Here is an 18,133-nt window from a genome sequence, read left to right on the forward strand (position 1 = left end):
TGGAAAGTTTCCGTTTCTCCCAGGTCTTCCATTTCTGCCTGTACCCTGATGTCAACCTCTGTCGGCTCTCCCGATTGTTAAAAGGTCAACCGAAGCATATTAAAAATTTCAAGAGTTTATTTGAGCAAACATCGATTGGAATACGACATCGCCAAACTGGAAGCGGCTAACAGCTCTCCCTCTACAGGTGGCGGGGAAAAGACTTACAGAGATCAGAAGGGGAAGCAAAGGAACTTATTTGATTGGCTACAACTTTAAGCTTAGTTGTTGCTGATTGGCTGTCCTCAGGTTTCCGGTTTGATTTTGTAACGCGGGAGGCTTTTGTATGCTTAGGTTTTGGTTTGCTCAGGCAGGCAGTCTGGGCTTTATAACCACCTCAGTCTATTGGCCTCCTTATTTAATTAATTTAACATTTTCTTTTCCAAGTTTTTTATAAATACTCACTGAAGCCCTCTGGAGGAATCAGCAGGTGAGAGCAGAGTCTCTTTGCGTCAGATCACATCATATTGAGCATTTAAAATTTTATTTAATGTTCAGTTTTTTCTTCTTACCCATGTGTATGGCAGCTTCTTGGTCTCCCTCTCAATATGCAATAATCAAAGCAACAATTATTTCTTTCTCTTCTGGAGGGTACTCGTCATGTGTTATTTCTTTTATTTCATTAGGTTTTATTTGCTATCTTTGAACTTAAGTAAAAAAACAAACAATAACGAAAACTGACGTTTTGTTGGAGGTATCTGGTTTATTCTCTTTGTTAGGTTGGGAGAGATAAATTCTCTTGTGACTTTCTATGTCCTAAGTGGAAGAAATACCCGTTTCATTGATTCCTGTCTTTATCTGTATTATTTTTTATCTTCTACGTAATTTGGATTCATTTTGCCTGTAATTCTCTTGCTTCTTAACGCACAAACATACATTATTAATTTTATATGTTTCTTTTAAAAAGACTGTATAATTTTTTTCAGCACTGCTTTGACTACCTTCCACAATTTTGTAGTAGTGCTTTTGCTATCATTTAGTTAGAAATATTTTGTAACCTTATTTATATTCACAACTTTGAGTCAGAGATAATTTGAAATGTGTTGCTTAATTTCTAATATTTTCATGATTTTCTAGATATCTTACTGTAATTAATTTTTAATTTAATTATATTACAGTCAGAAAAATAATTTCTAAGATTTCAGATATTTTTGATATATATTGTGACCCATTTTGTCGCCCAGCTTATGGTTTATTATGGTAGGTGTTCCGTGGGTATGTGAAATCTTTTTTTCTGCAATGATTGGGATTTGTGTTCTGTAAGTCCCAACTAGGCAAGGTTGAATTTTCTAGTTGTTTTATCAGTTACTAAGAGTGGAACATTAAAATCTCCAATGATGACTGTGCACTAATCTATTTTTGCCTTTAGTTCTCCCAACGTTTATTCATGTATTGAATCTGTGCATCTGACTTTATGATTTGTATGCCTTCCTGATATAGCATCCCTTATATAACTGAAATACATTCCTTTTTGTGTCTTTGACTTTATGTCGATTTATCTTTGTGTGTATGTGTGTCCTTATTGTTTGTATGGTTTATCTTTTTTCATTCATTACTGTTTGACAGTGATGTATCTCTATTTAAAGTGTGTCTTTTATAAGAAGCAAATACTTACTTTCTGCCTATTTATCTGGTACAACAACCTCTGCATCATAATGGAGGTGTTTAGTTCATCACATTTAATGTTATTGATCCAATCTGCTTTAAGCCTACCATCTTGCCCTTTATTTTCAGTGTTTTCCTCTGATTTGTGTTCTTCTTTCCCTCCATTCATACCCAATATGGGAGTAATTATTTTTGGATTTTTGGAATTCCATTTTAATTCATCTACTGGAGGAATTATAGTTTTGATCTATATGTTTTCCCATAATTTTCTCAGTGTTTGCTATAGGAATTACAATACGTATCTTTATCATAGTCTACTTAGAGATAATATTGTTCTACTTGTGTAAAATGTTAAGAACTTTACATCTACATAATTCTACTTATTATCTTCCTGTTCTTTGTGCTATTTTCTCAAATACAGTAGTTTATTTCTCCATGAATTTTAAAATCCACAATATATATATATATATATTTTATTATTTTGAAAGTTACTGTCTTGTTTTAAAAAAATAATGTTTATTTATTTTTGAGAGAGAGAGGGAGACAGAGTGTGAGCAGGTCAGGGGCAGAGAGAGAGGGGTACACAGAATCCCAAGCAGACTCCAGGGTCTGAGCTATCGCACAGAGCCTGATCAGGGTGGGATGGGGTGGGGTGGCATTGGGTGGGGCTTGAACTCATGAACCGCAAGATCATGAGCGGAGCCCAAGCCGGTCACTTAACTGACTGATCCATCCAGAGGGTCCTTTTATTTTTTCTTTTTGAAAAATGTTTATTTATTTTGAGGAGAGAGAGAGGGGAGGGGGGAGAGGGAGAGAGTGTGTGGGCATGTGTGTGTGAGTAAGAGATGAGGAGAGAGGGGGAGAAAGAGAATCCCCAGCACGCTCTCTGCTGTTGGCACAGAGCCCAACTTGAGGCTGGAATTCACAAACCTTGAGTACAGACTTGTGTAGTTTTGTTTCTTAATCTAAAGATCAAGTTTCTTTGGGCGCCTGGATGGCTCAGTTGGTTAAGCATCTGACTCTTGATTTCAGCTCGGGTCATGATCTCACGGTTCGTGAATTCGAGCCCCACTTTGGGCTCTGTGCTGGCAGCTTGGAAGCTTGGAGCCTGCTTGGGATTCTCTCTCTTTCTCTTTCTTTGCCCCTCCCTCACTCATGCTGTGTCTGCTTCTTTCAAACAAATAAATAAACTAAAAAAAAAAAAAAAAGATTAAGTTTCTTCAGCATTTCTTTTAGAGTGGGCTTGTTGGTGCTCAATTTTTGTTTATTCAACTGTATTTCACACTCACATTTGAAACTATTTGCTAGATATGGAGTTGTAAGCACTCTTTTTATTTTCCTTTCAACACTTTAAAGATCTTGTTCCATTGTATTCTTAATCCTCTTGTTTCTGATAAGATATCAAATGCTATTTTCTACAAATTACTGAGGCTTTTCTCGTTTTCTTGGTTTTTTTTTTTTTTTTCTGTTCAGATTGAATAGTATCTCTTCATGGCCATTGACCCTTTCTTCTGACTCTAGTATATAGTTAAACTTGTCTCTTGGATGTTTATTTTAGTTTTCTATAATTTCTGTTCTGTCCTTTAAAAAAAAAAGAAGCAATTTCCATTCCTTTTCCGAGATTTCCCTCTGCTCATCATCATATCTACATGAAAAAAAAAAATCTTAAACCAATTTATCATAACTATTTCAAAGTCATTGTCTGATAATTTCATATCTGGGTTTTCTTCAGATCTGTGTCTGTTGATTTCCCCTTCCCCTTTGATATGGACCGCACTTTCATATTTCTTGAACTATTTCTATTTTATTGTATTGTTTCTATATCTTGTTAAATTCATATTATATGTAACATGTAATTGTATACTTAATTTTCTGTTTACATTATTGTATTTATATCATGTTACTGTTATGAGATGAATTGAGGGCTTCCATTACTTTACTACCACCTATATGCCATGCTTATAACTACTGAGTCTATTTTTTTTTCTCATTTTTTTTTTCTGTGCTCAAAATTCACTTAATATACCTGCCTAGTGAACGTCCCCTTGACACTTAAAACCTAAAACAAAACTATTTTCCTCTTGGTGCCTCTTTCTTTATATTAGTTTGTGACCTTAATACAACTCAGGATTATACTTTTTATATCTTATTTCTTCTCATCCTCTCATATCATAATTAATCATTGCTTTCTAAACATATTTTATTCAAATACATCAAAGTTATCTACAGTTTCATCCACTACTACTATTTAATATCAAGCCCTCATTCTTCCTTACCTGGATTATTTTAGTAGACAAATAACGTTTTCTGATTTCAGCTTTGTAGTTCTTCACACTATCTACAGTGCAGTGCTAGTTGCTATAATGACAAAAAATATTGGTGGCTTTATGCAGTAGAAGTTCAGTTCTCACTCATGTGAAGTCCACTGGGTGGTGGTGGGCATGATGATGTCACTGCTCCATGTAGTCATTCAAAGACCCAGGCTGGTGGAGTTTGCCATTCTCAACCTGTGGCTCTATGGTCTCTTTGGATCTCAAGATCCTCTCCTGGATCGTCTACATCCAGCCAGCAGAAAGGGAAGAAGAATGGAAGATTATAAATGTTTTTGTGATCCAAGTCTAGAAGTAGTATACTTTACTTTTGCATATTATCCAGTGGTATGAGACCTGTTCCCTGATAACTGTGAGGAGGGCAAAGAAATATAGTCTATCTGTGTATCCAGGATGGAAATGCAATAATGAAAACCTTGCCAGTTTCTTCAGTAGTCCACTCTTCAGGCAAATAAATATCTATCTTATCCTGTCTCCATAGTTTGAACACACTTCAACTTCTCTAAGTGAGATGGTTCATAAGTCCCTTTCAATCATTGCATTTACCACAGAGTCCACAATATGGGACAGTTTTTAATCCTGTTTTTGAGACTTGGTAGCCACTCATTCTAGGAAATAAAAATGTTATCTCTGTTCTTCCTGTCCCTCAACACACACACACACACACACACACACACACACACACACACATCTCTTCAACATAATAAATATCTCATTTGGAAGGAATAAAATGGGTGAACATCAAGTCATAGTGCATAGTAATTTGGAAACTTTTTTGGTGGATAGTGTTAAATCTCCTACCCTGAATAAGGGGAGACCTTTGAATACACTCTCATTATAGTTTGTGACAGGAGCTCTTTTATCCATTGTTTGATCTCACTCCAGTATGTTCTTCCATGTCCATTATTTGACTGAGATGTGTATTGAAAGGCATTCTTTTTTGAAAACTCTATAGTGTTTCAGCCATTTCTGTAGACAACTTCTTGTCAGTGCAAGTTTAGCTTATAATTGTAAGCAAGTGTGAACTTAAACTTTGTTGATAATAATTTTTTCTCAAATACTAACTGCTTCCAGATAGTTTCAGGTGCCAGAAAACACATCCAAAGTTATTTCCTAGCTTTAATTCTCAATCTGTTTCTTTTCTTCCTCAGTCCCCTACCTCTGTCTCAACTTAACACTGGTGACCTTGAAGTTGACTGAGATAGTAGGCTTGATTGGGAAGACTGAATCCTTAATCTGAACTTTACTTGCATCATTTTTTTTCTCTTAAAAATCTTTCATGCCTTACTGTATATAGACTGAATGTTTGTGTCCTCCAAAAATTCATATTTTGAAGTGTTAACCCCCAAGGTGATACTTTTAGGACATAAGACCTTTTGGTGTTGATTAGGTCATGAGGATAGAGTCCTCATGAATGGGATAATTGCCCTCTTAAAAGACACCCCATGCAACTCCCTTGTTCCTTTGACCATGGGAAGACACAGTGAGAAGACAGGCATCAATGAACCAGGAAGGGGACTCTCACCAGACACCAAATCTGCTGCCACCTTGTTCTTAGACTTCCTGCCTCCAGAGTAGAAATAAATTGCTGTTGTTTTTAAGCCACCCAGTCTATTATAGTGATCTGAATTGACTAAAACAGAAGTCGATACCAAGAAATAGGAGTGTTGCTCTAACAAATAACCTAAAGATGTGGAAGCAGTTATGGAACTGGGTGATGGGGTAGAGGATGGAAGAGTTTTGAGCTGCCTGCTAGAAGAAGCCTGCATTGCCATAAATGAACTATTCTGGGTGATTTGCATGAGGGCTCAGAAAGAAAAAGGAGAGCTGTAGAGAAAGCCTGAGTCTCCTTAAAAAAATACCTAAAGAATTCTGAAAAGAATGTGGATAGAAATGTAGATGGTCAAGGCCATTCTGATGAGGTCTCAGATGGAAATGAGAAATATATTATAGAAAACTGGTGGAAAGACCATCCTTGTGATAGAGTGGCAAAGAACTTAGCTGGGTTATGCTTGCATTCTGGTGTTTCGTGAAAGATGGAATTTTCAAGGGACAAAATTGGATAGTTAACTGAAGAGCTTACCATTTCTTCAGCTAACTAAAGAGATTTCTAAGCAACGTGGTGAAAGTACAACATGGTTTGTTCTGATTGCTTATAGTAAGATATGAGAAGGTAGAAGTGAGTTAAAGAGTGACTTAAAAGTGACATAATAATAAATAGACAAATCCATACTGAAAAAAAAAGGAGAAAGCATGTTCAGAAGAGAAAACTAAGGGTTTATCATTTGATACGGAGGTAAGTATAGATATGAATCATGGGCCTAATTAACATGTCAGCAGAGTGCCAGGTTTCATTCCTCAACTGGGGAAGAATGACCCAAAAAGTGGCTCAGAGATCATCAGGGCTACATCTTCAGTTTCAAAAAGAAGGGCCAGAGATAACCTCTGCCCAAAACAGTAGGGGTAGGGCCAAACTACAAGGCATGACACCTAACCCAGTGGGTCCAGAAGGGGAAACCACTCACTTCACAGTGTGTATGATTGGACCTCCATTCCAGTGGTTCTGGGCAGAGAGTATCAAGCCAAAGGGAATTATTCTCAAACCCTCATATCTGATGGAGTCTGCCTTGTAGTTTGGACTTGCTTGGGACCTGTTACCCCTTTATTCTTTGGAATAAGAATGTCTATTCTGTGCCTAACTGCTGTAGTTTCAAAGCACATAACTTGTTTGATTTCCCAAGTTTATAGTTGGAGAGCAACTGGCTTCAGGATGAATTGTACTTTGAGTCTCACCCATATCTGATTGAAAATATATTTAGATGAGACTTTGATTTTAGAGTTTAGAGTTGATGCTGGAATGAACTCAGACATTTAAGTATGGGACTGTTAAGATGTAGCAAACATATTTTGCATGTGAGAAGAACAGGGATTTCTTTGGGGAGCTAGCGGTAGAATGCTATGGACTGAATATTTGTGTTCCCCTCCCTTCCCTTATTCATGCGATGAAATCCTAATCCCAGTGTTATGGTTTTAGGATGTGATTAAGTCATTAGGTTGGGGCCCTCATGAATAGGATTAGTCTTTACAAAAGAGGCCCCAGAAAGATCCCTTATCCCTTCCATCTTGTGAAGATACAGTGAGAAGACAATCATCTATGAACCAGGGAGTGGACTCAAATCAGACACTGGATTTGCTGCCACCTTGGGCTTGGACTTCCCAGTCTCCAGAACTGTGAAAGGTAAATTTCTGTTGTTTCTAAGCCACCCAGTCGATGGTATTATGTTATAATAGTCAAAATGGACTAAGCTTTCTCTTTTACTGTTTGGGATCTAGAAGTACTCTTTTTTCCTAACCCTACAAAGCTGCAAAAATCTGTATTCCATCATTGTTTTGCTATTTTGTTTCTAAACTAAACAATTCTCACATCAACTGTTCTTTTTCTTCTAGTAACTACTGACCAATAAAGCAATGTTGTATGTTCAGATTTTTGTTGCAGGATCACCCAACTTCAAGGCACCAATGTTTATTACTTAGGGAAATAGTGCTAGCTATTATAACAAATAAATTCCCAAATTTCAGTGGCTTAAAACAATAAAAGTTTAATTCTTGCTCACAATTAGCCTCGTGTACACAGTGCGAAAAACTCTATTCATTCATAGGGACCAGAAAACTAAAAGTTCCACCATATTTGGCAAACAAGCAGCCTGTCTCTGCCAGTTTTCTTCTTGAAATGCAACTCTAATAATATCATTTTCCCTGATGACATCCTTCCTATGAATCCCTTATTACACTGAGAATAAAATCCAAGCTCCTTCACATGCCATGCAAAGATTTCTTTGTTTTGAAGTTGCCCACTTTATGACCAGGAGTACATTGCTGCTTAAATGTATCTGCATTTTCCATCTGTTTACCTTATCATATAATGTTCCCTCTTTTTGGAGCTCAATCCTCCTCCATTACTATGAGGCACTAACACATTCATCCTGCAGAATCCAACTCAAATGTCACCTCTTGATGGCTTCCCTAATTCCACATCTAACAGAGATAATCAACTCTTCTTTGTGTGTAACACTTTGAAATTAATTATGATTTTATGTGTAACCTGATGCATCCTATACATTATTGTAATGTCTTCTTATTCAAGCTCATACAAATTCTAAAAGTATGTTTTCCTCGACACCAAGCACAGTGCCTATAGTGAAGGGAAAGCAGCCAAAAGGATGTCACTAAAATACATTGCATGATTAGCACTTTCTAAGACACATTATAGTAGCACTAAAAGTTTTAATATTTTTAAGAACTATGAATTCAGATGACTGTGATTCACAGAACTTAGTTTTGTAAATAAATAAATAAACATTTGCATTTTTCTGACCCTATGATTATCTTTCTTGAAATTCAATCCCCTTTTTTGTTTTTCAGAATAAAAAAAGTCATTTTTTTTATTTTGATCTAACTTTCTGATAAATTGTTAAGTTTAAAGTTATATATGCCATGCATATATAGTGTGTATAAATATATCTATATATATAATTTTATTGAAGTGTATTTGACATATGATATTATATTAGTTTCACATATATAACGTGGTGATTTAATATTTATAGACATTACAAAATGACCATCATGATAGATACCATCTATCAACATACAAAATTGCTACAATGTTATTAACTATATTTTCTATACTGTACATTACATCCCCATGCCTAATTTATTTTATAACTGGAAGTTTGTACCTTTTATTTTTTATTTAAATTTCAGTTAATGTACAGTGTAGTATTAGTTTCAGATGTACAAGATAGTGATTCAACACTTCTATACATCACCTGGTGCTCATCACAAGAGCACTCCTTAATCCCCCTCAACTATTTTACCCATTCCCCCCACCTCTCCTCTGATAACAATCAGTTTTTTAAATTTATTTTTAATGTTGATTTATTTTTGAGAGAGAGAGAAACAGAGTGTGACTGGGGGAGCGGCAGAGAGAGAGGGAGACACAGAATCCAAAGCAGGCTCCAGGCTCCAGGCTCCGAGCTGTCAGCACAGAGCCGGACGCGGGGCTCAAACTCACAAACTGCGAGATCATGACCTGAGCCGAAGTCAGATGCTTAACCGACTGAGCCACCCAGGCACCCCACCGTCATTTGTTCTCTATAGTTAAGAGTCCGTGTCTTGGTTTACCCCCCCTCTCTTTTTTTCTCCCCTTTGCTCATTTGTTTTGTTTCTTAATTTCCATGTGTACGTAAAATCATATGGTATTGTCTTTCTCTGACAAACTATGTCACTTGGCATAATACTGTCTAGCTCTATCCATGTCATTACAAATGGCAAGATTTCATTCTTCTTATGGCTGCATAATATTCCATTCACCTCTTCTTTATCCATTCATCAATCTGTGGACACTTGGCCTATTTCCATGTCTTGGTTATTGCAAATAATGCTGCATTGAATATAGGGGTGAGTGTATATTTTATTTTATTTTTTAAGTTTGTTTAAGTTTACTTATTATTTTGAGAGAGACAGAGCACAAGTGAGGGAGGAAGAGAGAGAGACAAGGAGAAAGAGGATCCCAAGCAGGCTCCACACTATCAGCATAGAGTCTGATGTGGGGCTCGAAACCATGAACCATGAGATCAAGAGTATGGTACTTAACTGACTGAGCCATCCAGGACGCCCCAGAGCTGAGCATATATTTTTGAATTAGTGTTTTCGTTTTCTTCAGGTAAATACCCAGAATTTACCTGGTAAATTGGAATTGCTGGATAATATGTTATTTCTATTTTTTTAATTTTTTTAGGAAACTCCCTACGGTTTTCCACAGTGGCTGCACCATTTTGCATTCCTACCAACAGATCATGCGGGTTCCCTTTTCTCCACATTCTTACCAACACTTGTTATTTCTTGTGCTGTTGACTTTAGCCATTCTGACTGGCGTGAGGTATCTCATTGTGGTTTTGATTTGAATTTCCCTGATAAGCGATGTTGAGCATCTTTGCATCTATCTGTTAGCCATCTGTAAGTCTTCTTTGAAGAACCGTCTGTTCACATCCTCTGCCTATTTTTTTAATTAAATGGTTCAGGTTTTTTATATGGTGTTTTGTCAGTTCTGTTTGTGTTCTGAATATTTACCCCTTATCAGTTGTATCATTTATAAATCCCTTCTCTCATTCAGTAGGTTGCCTTTTTGTTTTGTTGGTGATTTCCTTTGCTGTGTAAAAGCTTTTCAGTTTGATATAGTTTCATTTCTTTATTTTTGCTTTTGTTACCCTTACCTAAAGAGACAGATCAAAAAAAAAATTGTTCAGATTTATGTCCAAAAGCTTACCGCCTATGCTTTTTTCTGGAAGTTCTATGTTTTCCAGTCTTACTTTTAAGTCCTTAGTACACTCTGAGTTTATTTTTGCGTGTGCTGTCAGGAAGTGGTCCAGTTTCAGTATTTTGCCTGTAGCTGTCCAGTTTTTCCAACAGCGTTTCTTGAAAACCCTGCCTTTTCCTGTTTGTATATCCTTGCCTTCTTGTCGAAGATTAATTGACTATATAAGCATAGGTTTATTTTTAGATTCTCTACTCTGTTTCATTGATATACATGTCAGTTTTTGTGCTGGTGCTCTACTGTTTGGATTACTATAGCTTGGTACTATATTTTGAAATCAGGGAGTGGTACATCCAGCATTATTCTTCTTTCTCAAGATGGCTTTAGCTGTTCACGGTCTTTTGTGATTCCATACAAAGTTTAGGGTTATTTGTTCTAGTTCTGTGAAAAATGCCATTGGTATTTTGATAGGGATTGCACTGAATCTTTAGATTGCTTCGGGCAGTACGGACATTTTAACAATTTTAATTCTTTCAATGCATGAGCACAGCACATATTTCTACTTATTTGTATCATTTTTAATTTCTTTTATCTGTGTCATAGTTTTCAGAGTACAGATTATTCACCTCCTTTTCTCTAAAGTGTCCATGTCTGGAGGTATGTGATAGAAGGAAGGTATACTTTGGATTCAAGAGACCTGACTTTACTTTCCAACTTCTTCCTTAGCCACTGTGTACTGTCTGAGGGAGTGAGTCAGTGGACAGTGACTAAGTTACAATAAATGAAATAATATATAAAAATGTAATGCATATATTCCAACAATATTAGAGGATTTTGAAGGCTGACAAGTCACTTCAATTCCATTTTGGACTTAGCATGAAATAGATGTTAAATATATTAATAAGTCAGTATTAAATAACAAAAAAATCTTATCACATACCTCTGGTTTCTCCTCTAAATGAGAGATTGCTCATCAAGTGTCCTTTGATTTGTGATATTTTCTCAATATGCACAAACGTAACATACAAATAAATCACACATATCTTTGTTTTCTCCTTCCTTTCTAGGGACATGCTATAGACACAAATCTGGTTTATTGAAAAAGCTTTCTGTGTCAGAGGGTACAATAACTCTTGATTGACCATGATTCGTTCTTTTTGAATATATACAATGTAGCCAATGAAATCTTTTGAAATAACCTGTATCAACCAGTTTTTTAATGACTACATCCTTTGGATTTGGTGTTGAATATGACATCGAACTTGTAAAAGGAAGCTAGGTGATTTTGAATCAATTAATCAAAAATGAATTATTTGATGACTACTCTTTGTTCAGGAACACTAAGTTTACTTTTCTGTTACATAAAAATTACATAAATCATAATGGAATTGGTGTTGCTAGTACTTAACAATGTGTTCTTTGTTGTATGTTCCAACCTACATTACGGTATTTATCCATCACAACAAGCAGGCAAGAAATATTTTCTCCTTATGAACGAGGAAACATATTTAAAGAGTCCAAGTTATTTTTTCAAAATTGCAGAAAGTAAATTGTAGTATAAGGAATCAAACTCACTTCTTCCAATTCTAAGGCTTCAATATTTAAACAAAACAAAACAAAGAAAGGACTTCAAAAGCTAACACCAGGAAGAGACTGGTACTCTCATTCCCTGAGGCTTCGAAGATGAAGACTAAGTCCTGCCAATTCTAACTGTCTCATTTATTCAAAGAGCTAGAATAGAAAGCTCAGAAATCTTTGGGGACCCACTCCAAAGGCACCGGATTTGGCACGGAAAGCATCCCTAAAGCACAGATTGGAGCAGAAGCAAGGAAAAGGAAGCATTTGCAATGTACCACTTGTATTTAAGGCCTTTTTTATTATGATTTTATTAAAGCGTTTTCAGTAGCTTCAAGGATCAGGATAAACTCAAGCACAGAGGTGTTTGGGATAGGGGTTACGGCGAGTTGAAGTTTGGCCTATGGATACCAAAAGCATCTTCCTGTGTTGTAAAAATAATAAAAATGAGTCAGATGAGACATTTGGGAATAGTAAATCTAAGGTCTGTATCTCAGCCAAAAGATGCAATCACATCACACAGCCACATGTCTCCCAACTCTGCTGTTTGCCTTGTTGTTGCCAAATTCACCAGTGTAATGTCCATTAAAATAACATCTTAGGGAAAATAGCACAGTGTCAGTGTTGTCTATGAGAATGAGAAAAACAGAAAGAAGAAAATGGCACTTGTGGCGATCTCTAACTGAGTTACTATGGGGAATCAAAACTTCTAAAAGAAAAACTCCATCATACGAAGAGGGGTAAAAGGAAGCAAACTATCTCAGACCCAAATACAAAGTTTCATCACTGAATTTAATCATAGCTCAAAGACGAAGAATGAAATGGATCACCATCTCATTGATTTATGACCCAGTTATTTTCTTCGTACTTCAAAGCTATAATACAGAAACTGTTGTGCATTAATGTATGATGAGAATACTCACTTATGACCTGAGAGGCTCTCAGTTCAGCATCCTTTGACTTTTCAAAATTAGTCACATAATCTTCACATGTTAGTGGATTCCTGTCTTACCCCTTTAACTAATTCTCTCCTAGAAAAGTAGGATAAGGAGATTTGGGTTAGTAATTTATGACATCAGTGATAACAACTTGCTATTGGATTTGCCTTTGTCTTTCTCAGAGCTGTCCTCCTCTCTTGTTCCCCAGTGAGTGAATTCTTTTTGAATTTCTTCTCTTCAGAGTAGCCCTGCTGTGACATCCATGAGGTGTGCCTCTAACCACCTATCTTCCTCCACAAAAACCCACCTTGCGTTTGGAGACAGTTTAGGATTTTGACAAACTGTTCTACAAATATTCCATTTTTCAAGCAACATATAAAAGTATTCTCTATTTTCCACACCACAGACTGCACTCCTGTGACCTGATATAGGCACTTGCCTATAAATTTGGTTTTCTTCTCAGCTCTGACCTTCCACATGGTGAGCACACTAGAGAAGCCTTATTTCTGATCTCCTAATATTCAAGCGATAGAGGGATGTGCTTTCTTTGCCAAGTAAGATGATATTTGTGATAGTTAATTTTATGAGTAAACTTGGCTGGGCCAAGGGGCTACAGGGTGCCTAGATATTTGGTCAAAAATTATTCTTGGTGTTTCTTTAGGAGTGTTTTGGGTGAAATAAACACTTACACACTTAATTTTGTGGACTTTGAGTAAAGCAGATTGCCCTTATAATGTTGATGATCCTTATGCAATTGGTTTATGGCCTGAATAGAAAAACTACTGGCCTCCCCAAAGAAGGCAGTATTCTCCAGCAGTCTGCTTTTGGATTTCATCTGCAACACCAGCCTTTCCTGGACTGCCTTTAGACTCAAACTGGAACATCAGCTCTGCCGAGTCTCCAGCCTGCCACCGGGCTGGACTTGATTTTGGACTTGCCAGACTCTGAAATCATGTGAACCATTTTCTTAATATATCTCTTTGATCACATATTCTTTAACAGATCATAATATATCTAAAAGTGTCAACAGAGTTCAAGTATTCATGTCACATAGAAAACTACTATATATTATATATTTCCATCTATAAAATTTTTAATATAAAATTTTGTGTTTATTATATTAGGGAAACCACAAATAGGACATATAATAAGTTTTAATTTTATTCATTGGTATTTATTATTCTCTATTTCTCTAAGTTCTCACCTACTCATTTTATTGATTTTTATAAGTAAAAATAGCATATAGTTGGTTCAATGTGACATTTTGATATATGGTTACATTTGAAATTATTACTAGAAATAAGTTAGTTAACATATCTATCACTTCACATTGTTACTGATTGTTTTGTTGTTGTTGTTGTTTTGATGGTGAGGATATTTGAGATCCACTCTCTTAGCAAACTTCAAGTATACAGCACATTATTGACTGACGATAGTCTGAAGTTTGTACCGATGATTCACATCTTCCTTTTACCCCTACACTTAGCCTTAGTAATTATGTTACCACAGTTACCAAACTCTGTTGCTATGAGTTCATGCAGTGTTTGCCTTTCTGTGTCGGGCTTATTCACTTAGCATAATGGCCTCCAGATTCATCTTGTTGCTCATGGCAGGGTTGCCTTCTTTTTGAAGGATGAATAATATTCTCTCTTCTAATATAATAGAGTATATACATGGAATAGAATGTATGTGTGTGTGTGTATATATATATATATTTACTACATTTTCTACATTTTCTACATTTACTATATATGTGTGTGTGTGTGTGTGTGTGTGTGTATGTATAGAGTATATACATGGAATAGAATGTGTGTATATATATAATACATATATATATATATATGTATGTATGTATTTACTACATTTTCTGTATTCATTCATCTGTTAATAGACACTTAGGTTATTTCCATATCGTGGCTACTGTGAATAATGCTGCAGTGAACTCAGAAGTGCAGATATCTCTTCCAGACAATGATTGTATTTACTTTGTGTATTTATCCAGAAATGGAATTGCTGAATCATACAGTAGTTCTATTTTTAAATTTTTGAGGAACTTCCATACTGTTTTCCATAATGGCTGTACCAATCTACATTTCCACCAGCACTGAACAAGGATTCCCTCTTCTCTACATCCTTGCTGACACTTACTATTTTATTACTTTTTGATAATAGCCATTCTAACAGATATGAGGGGATGTGTCCTGTGGTTTTGATTTGCATTCCACTGATAATTAGTGATGCTGATCATCTCTTCAAATACCTGTTAGCGATTTGTATGTCTTCTTTGGAAAAATATCTGTTCTTGTACTTTCCCCATTTTTTAATTGGGTTATTTGATTTTGCAAATGAGTCACAGTAGTTCCTTAAGTATTCTGGATACTAACTCCTTAACAGACATATGATTTACAAATGTTTTCTTCCATTCCGTAGGTTGTCTTTTCATTTTGTTGATTGTTTCTTTTGCCGTGCAAAAAGTTTTTAGTTTGATGTAGTTCCATTTGTTTATTTTTGCTTCAGTTTGTGTTTCAGTGCCAAATCCAAAAACTCATTGCCAATGCCAGTCAAGGAATTTTGTCTTGTGTTTTCTTCCTGGACTTTTATGGCATTGTGCTTTCAGGTTTTCTTTTTTTTTTTTTTTCAATTTTTTGAAAAATGCCATTGGAATTTAAATAAGGATTGTATAGAATATACAGATCACTTTGGGTACTCTGGATATTTTAACAATATCGATTTTTCCCATCTATGGGATATCTTCTATTTGTTTCTTCTTCAGTTTCTTTAATGATTAAAAAAAATGTTTACTTATTTATTTTGAGAGAGAAAAAGAGGCAGATATCAAAAGTTACTCGCTTAACTGACTTAGCCACCCAGGTGCCCCTTTAATAAATTTTATATAGCTTTTACTGGATGATCTTTTGCCTCCTTGATTAAATTTATTCCTAAATATTTTATTCTTTTTCAGATCATCATTAATGTATAGAAATGCAACTCTATTTTATATGTTGATTTTGTATCCGGCAATTTTACTGAATTTGTTTATTAGTTTTAATAGTATTTTGGTGGAGTCTTTAGGGTTTTCTATATGTAAGGTCAAGTCATCTACAAACAGACAATTATGCTTTTTCCTTTCCATTTAAAATGCCTTTTATGAGTTTTTCTTGCCTAATTGCTCTGGCTAGGACTTCAATAGCATGATTGAGAGAAGTGATAAGGCTAGACACTCTGTTGTGTTCCTTATCTTAAAGGAAAAGTTTATGATTTTCACCATTGAGTAGGGTATTAATTGTAGGCTGGTCGCACACTCACACACACAGACACACACAGACACACACACACACATTCACCTTCCTTATATTTACCTAATTTGTTGAGGGTATTTATCATGATGGATGTTAAATGTTGTCAAATGTTTGTTTGTTTGTTTTTTTCCATACCCACTGAGGCAGTCCTGTGATTTTTTTCCTTCATTTTGTTAAAGTAGTGCCTCACATTTACTGATTCACATGTGTTCAACCACCCTTGCATCCTGGGGATAAATTCTAAATCCACCTTGATCATGATGTACAGTCATTTTAATGTGCTGTGGAAATCAGTTTGCTAGTGTTTTATTGAGGAATTTTGGACTTATCGTCAAGAAAGATACCAGCCTGTCATTTTCTTTTTCTTGTAATGCTGAGATATCTGCTGATATCCTACTGGGGATTCCCTTGTATGTGATGAGTTTATTTTCTCCTGCTGCTTTAGAAATTTTGTCTTAGATTTTTGACAATTTCATTATAATGTGTCTGGGTGAAGTCCTTTTTGGGTTGAATCTGTTTGGAGATTTTATGAGTTTCATATAATTGAATGTCCATGTCTCTCCCCAGATTTGGGAAGTTTTTAGCCATTATTTCTTCAAATATACTTTCTGCTCCATTCTCTCTCTTTTCTCCTTCTGAGACTTCTTTAACTCATCTATTGCTAACTTGATGGTACCAAACTCTTTTTCAGCCTTTTTCTTTCTTTTTGCTCCTCTAAAAGTATAATTTTAAATGAGCTGTCTTTGAGTTCACAGATTCTTTCTTTAGCTTGATTAAGTCTTTTGTTGACACCTCTACCATATTTTTCTTTCTCTTTTCATTTTTTGTATTCTTTTCTTTGGTAATCTTTTTTTAAAATTTTTTTTTAACGTTTATTTATTTTTGAGACAGAGAGAGACAGAGCATGAACGGGGGAGGGGCAGAGAGAGAGGGAGACACAGAATCGGAAGCAGGCTCCAGGCTCTGAGCCATCAGCCCAGAGCCCGATGTGGGGCTCGAACTCACCGACCATGAGATCGTGACCTGAGCCGAAGTCGGATGCTTAACCGACTGAGCCACCCAGGCACCCCGGTAATCTTTTTTTGTTGTTGTTGTTTTATAATTTTTATCTGTTGAAAATATTTTGTTTGTGTATTGTTTTCCTAATGTTCTTGAATTATTTATTTGTGTTCTCTAGTAGCTCTCTGAGCCCCCTTAAAACAATTATTTTGATACTTGGTTAAGCCGTTCATGGATCTCCATTTCTTTGAGATCAGTTAGTGGAAAACATGTGTTCCTCATGTGGTGTCATGTTTCCTTGGTATTTTATGTTTCTTGTGATTTTTTTTTTTTTTTTGTAATGTCTGTACATTTGATGAAGTAGTCACCTCTCTTAAGCTTTACAGATTGGTTTTCTACAGGTGAGTGTGAGGGGCTACCTATGTGAAGTGTAGCAGTTCTGGTTCCAGAGAGGGTATAGCAGTGTAACCTCTGTTCAGCTATACCAGCGGATCTTAGCATCAGTGAAAATTGCAGTGGCCTGTGGTGGCCAAGACTGGTGGTATCTGCAGCAGGGGCAAGTGCAGTTAGGTGTTCAGTGGCAAAGCCAGCTGGAGTCCTCCTGATGTCTTTTACTTCCATGGAAGCAGTCATGGCTGGAGCATTCTGTCTTAAACTTGGGTCCAGTTTGCAGGTGCACCTGCAGTGGCAGTGGTAGTAGTGTCTAATGCACAGGCACCTGAGGAGTGGCCACAGAACTAATGTTTGGAACATGAATATCCTTGGAGCAGCCATGTATCTGGGGTCCAGAATGCAGGCACACATTGTTGCTCCAGGGTCAAAGGCATGGGCACTCTCACTGTGGCAGATACTTCAGCATCTAGGTGCAGGGGTTTACAAAACCATGGAAACAAGGGCTAGAATGGGAGCTCGCCTACAGTGGCGGTGGCTCCAGAGTTTAAGATGTAGGAGTGCTTGAAGTGGCTGTGAAGCTGAAGTCTGAAGCCTGGTCATATGGTACTCAAACAGCAACTTCCTTGGTTAGGGGGAGTG

General features: G+C 36.2%; 1 pseudogene; it reads right to left on the bottom strand.

The window, feature by feature from the left end:
* LOC109247157 (heterogeneous nuclear ribonucleoprotein H3-like) overlaps nt 1-17,905 on the bottom strand; it is a 42,299-nt pseudogene extending 24,394 nt beyond the window's left edge.
* Nucleotides 17,906-18,133: the final 228 nt, after the last annotated feature.

The sequence above is a fragment of the Panthera pardus genome, unplaced genomic scaffold (genome assembly GCF_024362965.1).
Source record: "Panthera pardus isolate Hobbes unplaced genomic scaffold, ASM2436296v1 HiC_scaffold_1, whole genome shotgun sequence".
In the NCBI taxonomy this organism is placed as follows: Eukaryota; Metazoa; Chordata; class Mammalia; order Carnivora; family Felidae; genus Panthera; species Panthera pardus.